This window comes from Protopterus annectens, chromosome 8.part0 (genome assembly GCF_019279795.1).
Source record: "Protopterus annectens isolate FY-2018-M chromosome 8.part0, PAN1.0, whole genome shotgun sequence".
Lineage (NCBI taxonomy): Eukaryota > Metazoa > Chordata > Ceratodontiformes > Protopteridae > Protopterus > Protopterus annectens.
Window position 1 is genome coordinate 1,372,582,324 of NC_056741.1, and position 9,364 is coordinate 1,372,591,687.

A 9,364-nucleotide genomic window follows, 5' to 3' on the forward strand; every position below is an offset into this window, starting at 1 on the left:
TTACCATTAGTTCTTAGTAACTCCGGTGTTTCACGTGAGTTGAACAGATTTAGACTAGCAGCCATACCAGATGCCATACCAAACCAATAACACAAAAAGGAGAACCAACTAAGTAAAAACGAAGAAAGACTGATATGGCAAACTGCCAAAAAAGTCCACGAATTTAATGAAACACAGAACTGTTTAAAGCGCTTTTCGTTTGCCTAGCTGGCAAACTTCATCAGAAACAAGTTCAAAAAGACACAACTTCATTATATAAAAGCAACTGGTACGAATTAACCAATTATAACACATTTACTTTGATTACTTAAAGGCACCATGATATTAAACAGCAACTACTTAAAAAATGGTACCGACAACTACCAAACTAGAATTCTAGCACAAAAGTGTTACCACTCTAACCTTACTTAACTAAGAAAATCATAACTTTGTAAATAAAAGTTAAGATGTAAACATCCAAAACTATGATACGTGCTAAAACCTTACCAACTGCATCTGGTTCTCTTAATAATATAAAGTATTCTGTTGTAAGCCCTATTATGGACAGCATGGAGGCAAAAGAGGTTGCGTTAAGTTTTATTACTACCTACTCTATACATAGTTATTCTTGTTTTGGAATCCTACAGAAAAACTGGGAATTATTTAAAACAAACCCAAATATATATATAAAAGTAGGTGACTCACCCAGGGTGACATTTAGAAGAGGTAAGAATTTAAAGACACTCTTAGAACAACAATGTGTTACAATAGCTCATTCTAATGGTATGAGTAAGTTTGAAAATTGTAATTATTGTAAATTTGTGGAGGTCACTAACAACTTCACTATTAATGGTATACAGTACAAACTTAAAGACAAATTTAATTGTAATTCTAGTTTTGTTGTGTATTTAGCTAGGTGCAAATTATGTCCTGCTTTTTATATAGGAAAAACGGAGCGGAGGCTCTGGGACAGAATATATGAGTGGGTTTCCTCCGGGTGCTCCGGTTTCCTCCCACATTCCAAAGACATGCATCTGGAGCATTTCTCTCCGGGCCTCCGCTGAAAACAGGCTCTGTGGAACCTAGTCGGACTTTCCCAGTCAACAAATGATAAATAAATAAATAAATAAAAATTAAATAAATAAATGAGCATCAATATGTTATTAATAAACACAAGTTTGAGAATGCCCTAGCAAAGCACATTTCCATCAACAAAGAACATGCCTTTAAGTTTTTGACCATTGACCAAGTTAAGTATGATATTAGGTGTGGTGCTAGACCCCTAAAATTAGAAGAACTTGAACTAACTTGGCAAGTTGGGCTGAATGCCTATAACCCCCCCCCTCCCCGGTTTAAATTACACCTGTTCTATTAGTAGTATATTAAAATTAAAAAGCCTTAAGAGGTGAAAAACAGATCATAGTTTTGGATGTTTACATGTTAACTTTTATTCACAAAGTTACGATTTTCTTAGTTAAGTAAGGTTAGAGTGGTAACACTTTTGTGTTAGAATTCTAGTTTAGTATTTGTCGGTACCATTTTTTAAGTAGTTGCTGTTTAATATCATGGTGCCTTTAAGTAATCAAAGTAAATGTGTTATAATTGGTTAATTCGTACCAGTTGCTTTTATATAATGAAGTTGTGTCTTTTTGAACTTGTTTCTGATGAACTTTGCCGGCTAGGCAAACGAAAAGCGCTTTAAACAGTTCTGTGTTTTATTAAATTTGTGGACTTTTTCGACAGTTTTCCGTGTCAGACAAAAAATGTTGTTATACATAACAGGTGGGAATAATAACTTCTTATCCTAATGGCAACACCTTCCATATTATCTTTGAATATGAATGATTTCACATGTATATACAAAAAGAAAGAGTAGTGAACTATATTAAAAATGCAGAATGCAAACAGCTATGCTATAGGAGACAATTTTGAAAAGAATTGAGCATGTGCATTTGATAAACAAAGGATTTCAGGATGGTTATTCAGATGAATATCTGGGAGAAAAAAAAGATGAGTACTTATATTAACTGCTAGAGGAGCTCCAACAGTGACAAAAAAGATAATAATGTTAGGTTTGTAGTAAGTAGTAAGGGGCTGGTGGCAAGGGAGAAATATTACACTGGCACATACTTGTATTCCATCTAAAAGTGCTACAGTGGAGCTTAAGAAAATTCTGAGAAAAATAAACAGCTTTCAGCAGGAAATATCACTTACTGGTAGGGAATGGAATTTGATTTGCAACAGTAAGGATGTGTCTGGGTCTAGGAGTGAAAATGTTATGTAAGGGGGTACATTTTTGAAGTAATTTAAAAAAATATTTGATATGGAGATGTGAATTCAGTGTTATGAGCTTGGAGAAAATTTGCATATTATTTTGCAAGGTACAAAAACAAGGCTGGACTAGACAGAAATTATATTTCTCAAGAGCATCTGCATTTCACTGAAACTTTTGATATGTATCTAACAAGTATTTCAGATCACACGCCAATAATAACTAAAATAAAAATGCAGGGTAATGAAATAAAAATGAGACTGGAGTAGTGTAGTGGTTAGAGTGTTTGCATACGATGCAGGCAGGCATGGTTTGAGCCCCACAGCAGTCCAAATATCTTCACCCCCCCATTCACCTAATCATGGGGTTGGGAGGGTGGCCTAATGGTTAAGGTGTTTGCCTTATAAACACAAGGTGCAGGGTTTGAGTCTCACAAGGGTTAATTGGCTAGACTTAAAATGGCTCGCAAGGGCAGTTAGCATAGTATGAATCTATGAACCTATGAGACACTGGTGCTTTCCCCACCTATTTGTTAAATAAGGAGTGGGTAGTGGAAATTATTAGGGAGTTATTAGGAATGATAGAAATTTCTTCAGAAAATATAGCTAGGGAGCAGGATAAAATGAAATTGGAATTTAAAATAGGGTAGAAATAAAAGAAAAGGCAATTTAGTTAAGCAATAACAATCATTACCAAGTCTTAGTGGGACTGACAAAAGTTAAATTATTGCAGAATAAGGGGAATCTCACAGCACAAGAAGAGGAACAACTGCATAATGCTAAAGAGAAAATAAGGGAGTACCTTGAATATATGCATTAGTTTAGAAAGACAGCTGTTAACCAACTGTTTTTTATAACTTCATAGCATAACTCCAAATAATAACCCCTGCTAGACAGGGGTCCAGGCAAGTAAATACTGTAGGAAGAAATAGCCAGGGAATTGTTATGGCTAGGCCTGTATAGGCCCTAGGGCCGATAGCCTAGTACCAACCTATGTACAAAAGCTTTTAGCACAATGACTCATGCAATAAAAGGTAAAAAGGGTTGTTGCCAAGCTTAGGGAGCCTCTTACAAGGAAAATAACCAGAGATCATGTATAGGTATTAGAAATATTTTAGAAATTTTACGAAATCTGTATAAAGCAGAGAAATGTAGAAATCACTAAAAAGTGCAAACGGATATTTTTATGGAAGAATTAAATATGCCAAGGTTAGAGATAGATGAGGCTCAATTACTAACAGTTATGACAGGATGAGATGAAATAAAATGGTGATGTATAACCAATCTACAGGAAACTCCCCAGGAATAGATGGTATTCCTATGGAAGTTTGGAATGTAGGAGAGAAAAAAGTGATAAAGATCTGGAAGGTTTTGTTTAACAGTATTTTATAAGTAGGAGAAGCACAAACGTCCTGGAAGAAAGCTGTGGTGGCTATAACACCTAAAGATGGTAAAGACCCATCATATCCAACTTCAAAAGAGCCCATTCAGATTCTAAACCATGAATATAAAGTGTAATAATAAAAGAATGGCAAATGTGATGCCAACATTTACAGATATGGATCAATGTGTTTTTCTGGAGGAGAAGCAAACATCTGACAACATTAATACAGCAATAATGATGAAGCAGAATGCAAGCAAATATCACTGATGTTGGTGGATCTTTATGCAAAGAAATCATTTGACAGAGTAAGCTGGGATTTTATGAGTACGGCAATGGAAACATTTGTATTCCTTGACAAAATAAGGTTAATTAGGAGGATATAAGAGGGATCAGAGGGGGATCCACTCTAAGCTTTGGTTGAAGAGAGGAACCAGGCAGGGGTGTCTTCTTTCCCCTTTATTTGCATTATATTTAGAGTCATTGGTAAAGAAAATAAGAGACTCAGAAATTCAAGGATCTAAATGGTAGGCTAATCAAGAAAAGCTGGCTTTATTTGCAGATGATATTATTTTGTACCTGATAAAAAACAGAAAAGGACATTTCATTGTTGTAGAACATTCTGAGACAGTCTAAACCAGGGGTTCCCAAAGTGTGCGCCACGGCACCCTGGGGAGCCGCGGCTTCCTCACAGGGGTGCCACGAACTAATAAGCTTAGCCGCAAAATAAACCACGCACTAATAAGCTTAGTTACTAAGCTTATTAGTTTGCAGTTTATTTTGCAGACTTGGGTAACTGCAACACTTGCGCTGTGGCAAATGTAAACAGATTTGTAGCTAAGCAACTAGTTCACGGTGTGAGTGAAATCTCAAAAACTTCGTCGCAGGCCTTGAGGAAAACTTCTTAGTCAAGGTTAAGTGCTATGTATAACACTGAACTCTTGGAAATAATGTAAGTACGTCTTACACATGTCCCCGTACCTTCCAAACTCCTTCTAAACAATAAAAATAATAGTTTGGGCACTGAAAGAGAGGCACTTTTCCCTTTTATTATTACTACCTGCTTTTAGCAAAGGTATTTGTAAAAAAACACAAACACACACACACACACATACACAAAATAAGTGATGGGGAGTAGTAGTAAGCGCTTTGTTCACTTATTCAACAAAATTAGTGGTCTTATACCGGTCAAACGTTGTAAATAAAATCAGTAAATCTAAGAGGAGTAGTTTTCAACAGCAAAATAATTCGTAGCAGTATGCCTAAATCACGGCAGGAAAAAAATAAGCCTCCACTTTAATTTGCACACTGCTGACTGGCTATCCACTATAGACTACCAATGGCATTTAGTTGGCAAAAGAGGTTTCGAAAGACTAGTTTTGAAAGTTGCTCAAGGAGAAACGCAGAATAAAAAATAATTGATAAGTCAGAAGGTATCTTTGGTGTGATGGTGAATTTGATGGTTTATTGTGCTTAAAGTTACAGCATAACAGACAACCATTTAGTGGTGAAAGTGCGACTGAGATTACAGTGTTTTAATTTCCTCATGCCGCTTGTTCAGCGTCACTTATCTAAAATCAGCACCAGAGATTTCATGTAACACTAATTGGCAGGGATGAAGGAAAATGGAAGGCAATAGAGATGAAGCAGAACAATGTGTCACAATTGCCCGTAAGGCACTAGAAGTGGGAGACCGAGAAATGGCCATCAGATTCCTCCAGAAAGCAAAGAAACTGTACCCATTAGAACAGGCTAAAAATACAGTAAAAGGGACAGCTGAGTTGTCTTACTCTTACTGGGTTATTCTGTACGTAGCTATCCGGAATGAGAAGTTCCGTGTTTTCTATCTTCTACACATCTAGTCATTAACAATGGAATATTCTAATTTCAGAAGCGTGACAGGCAGCAATAATGTGAAAGTGATCAATGTCTGATTGTGGTTGCTGGCTTACAATAGAACTTACAGGTGATGAAGAAAGCAGTGCTGACATGTTTTGTCGCCCAGCTGTCACATTATCTCCTGATTCAGAGCGTCATCGGTCTTGCTGTATTTATCATAGCACAAGTGATGCCTTAACACAAACCCAGTCTTGAACTAGCGATATCATAAATGTGCAATTAAAAACCTACATTCAGAACCTGCACGTGGACATAGCGATCAATAAATTAGGTCCTTTTCTCCTCAGCCTTGGCAGCGATGCTTACCTGAGATGATTCCTGTTATCCGTTTGGAGTTAAGCTCCTCACTGGCACCGTTAGGAATCTTCATAACTCTCCTCCCAGTGACATCACCATCTGCACCGGGGGAATGCTAGCTAGCCTTGGCTCACTCACACTTAGGCAAAGCAGCGGGTGCCATGCAGAGTGTACTTCTGATGTCAGACACAGCGAGTCTCTGGTAGCTACGTACTGCCTACCTGGCAACCAACCTCTATGACTTTTCTGCCTACCCTGACAGCCTGCCCTGCCTATTTCCTCGAGCCCACTCTGTCGCAGCTGCGGAATTTTGGGTTGTCTGGGAGGGTTTCTCTTGCAAGTAGGGGGTGGAGAACCCCTAGCTCCTCATGTTGCCAACCAGTATTTGTGCCAACTCGACCTTCATTGGCGTCTATGATAGGGAAAAGGTTTTTCCTGGTCCTGTTTGTGGGGGGTCTATTTTATATATTTGAACGCTTAATTGTTCGAATCACTAAAGATCGAACTTTAGTGATCGAACAATTAAATGTTCGAATATATTAAAAATAAATATTTACAAAAAAAAAAAAAAAGTAAAGGCTGTAAGAAGGTGGGGAAGCCCGCCTGCACCCCCCGCTACTTAAATATACCAACTCCGAGATCGCACTTCGGTGTGCTACAGTGTGGAAATGGAAAATTTCCCATTTCCTACACTGTAGTGCGATCTTGGAGTTGGTATATTTAAATAGCGGGGGTGTGGGGGGCTGCAGGGGGGCTTGCCCCCCTGCTTACACCCTTTAGTTTTTTTCTTTTTGGATTAGTTTTTTTTTTTTAATTTTTTAAAATATTCGAATATTTAAATGTTCGATCACTAAAGTTCGATCTTTAGTGATTCGAACATTTAAGCGTTCAAATATATAAAATAGACCCGTTTGTGGGGGGTTGCACTGTCCTTACCAGGAAAGGTGAGATACTAAGGAGCTGGATGATGCTCTGCATTTGAAGTTGTTATGAATGTAGTAGAGTTGCTGAGAGTCACAGTAGAGTTAGAAGATAAACAAATGTTGACAGTTTGGTTGGCGTGCTCTACATTTATTGTCCATGTGGTTGTAACACTTAGTCTTAGTGAACAGTTTGGATAAGGTGGGAATTTCTGTTAGAGTCATCAACTTTAAATAGTGACGTTAGTAAGACTGATTGTTTTATATTGCAAACTGTTGACGTTTTAAGTTTACACTAGATATGACCGGGTATTTAAAACTACTAGAGATAGAAAATTTCAAGTTCCGGAGGGGGCAGCAAGTGATTGCCCCATTTAAGAGATATAACTGTATAATTGGACCGAACGGCTCAGGTATTTTTCTTCCACAGGAGATAAATAACTTTTGTGTATATAAGATTCTTTTGTTCAATTAATATGATCCAGCATTATTTATTATAAATATTATTGAGAGTGAATGTGTGAGAAACCCTTCCACAGTGGAACAGCGAGGAACATGGTCTTCTTTTTAAGTCTAAAAAATAAATAACATTCCACAAAAATGAGATAGGGTTGAGATGTATGGGTTGATTAGTCAGCAGTGGAAGTTTTACCCAGTATGCCGTGGTTTATGTGTTTGTCAGTGTACCATCCTAAAAAAAGTGCTAATGCTGTCAACGTCTTGCCTGTAGAATCAGGGACAAATGCATAAATAATAAGCAACAGTGTTTTAAATATTAGTACTATTGATTTAGGAAGTTGGTATGATAAGGGGAATGTGAGTTAAAATACTGACATTTAAAAAAGTATCGAGCGAAAATCAATGTGGAGAAGGAAATGAGACTGGATGTGTCCAGTTTGATTCCAAGATTTGAGAAAATGTGTAGTGATCAACAGGCTCATCCATCCCACTAATTATAATTAGTTGAATTTGTTCAGTTACATGTTTTTGTGATCTTAAATACCTGTGTTATTTATTTTTACCTAACGCTTTTATTTTAAAAAAATATATTATTTTGCGAATTATACTTGTTAGAATTTGACGGGGGGGGGCACCTTGGGAAAACCTGGATTCAACAAGGGAGCTGAGAATCGATAACATTTGGGAACCACTGGTCTAAACTATTTTCAGGATACAAAATTAATGAAGATAAAATATGGGCAAAAACTGTAAACTAATACCCACACATGAACTGGTTCAGCAATATCCATATTTGTGGAGACATGATAAAATGAAGTACTTAGGAGTATGGGTTAAAAAGGATTTTGTTATGTCAGCTAACGATATGCGGGAAGAGACTAACCAAAAGATAATGCAAAAACTGAGAAAAGGGAAGCTCTGTTTTATGGATATGGATAGGCAAATGCAAGCAGTGAAAATGTTTTTAGTCCATTTAGTTTTATACACAGGTCAGGCATATTTTTATCAACAAGAGTAGAAGTTGTGGATAGCAATGAATAAACAGTAGAAGGATTTTATCTGGGAGGGAAAGAAGTCAAGAGTCAAGTGGGATAAGATGATCCTTCCAACAGAACAATGTGATTTGGGATTACCTGATTTGAAGGGGTATTTCAGAGCTACACAGTTTAGGCTCCTTTACATAGAACAAGCAGAACTCAAAATGGAATGGGATGATGATGATGATGATGATGAAACAAGGAGGAAGCTCGAGAAATAAGGAGATGCTGGGACTTTGGATGCAGATCCTTAAGGAGAATAATAACTATACAGAATATTATATTCATAAAATAGCAGAAAGTATTCTAAGAACTAAGCCAACAAGGGAATGGAGAAAGAAGATTCTGGCCATACAGATGACTGAAATTAGGTGCACACAGAATAGGCAAGAGAGGGCTGGAATTGACTGGAGAAAATTGGCAATGGAACCAAGGTACTGGGAGTAAATAATTAGAGGGGGAAAAGTAATAGCATAGGAACAGATCAATAATCCATTTGGACCGCAGGTTAGAGATTGCCTTCTCTACCAAGGATTGCTATCAGAGTATAGGCAAAAGGAAAGGAATGGGGATCCTAAGTGAAAAACTAGCACTTTTAGAGTTTTTAGTAGAATCTAGAACAGAAGCTGCTGTTAAAAAAGGGGATAATTAGTACAGCATATAAAATATTGCATGATAATTATAGGAATCAGTTACAGGAGTTTAGAATGGATTGTGGAGAAAGAATGGATAAGCAATTTGCAAAGAAACAATGAGAGAATATATGTATGGCTCCCAAACATGCAACAGAGAATAGAAGATTTAGAATATTTCTTGGAAGTGTTTGCATAGGTATCTTTATACCCCAAGCAGACTACAAAGAAGTTTTCCACATATAGATTGCAAATCTTGGAGGTGTGACAGGGAAAGAAGAGATAATTAGCAGCATAGTTTTGGGAGTGTAATGAGTTGGAAGACTTGAAAAATCCCCTGCAGACTATCCTGTTAGAAATACTAGGTGAACAAATTGATGTAACTAAGAAAATTATTTTTTGAGTTGTGATACAGAATCGGAATTGCCTATACACAGTAAGCCCTTGCTGAGTTTAATTCTGGTGGATGTCAAAAAAGCAATTACTAGA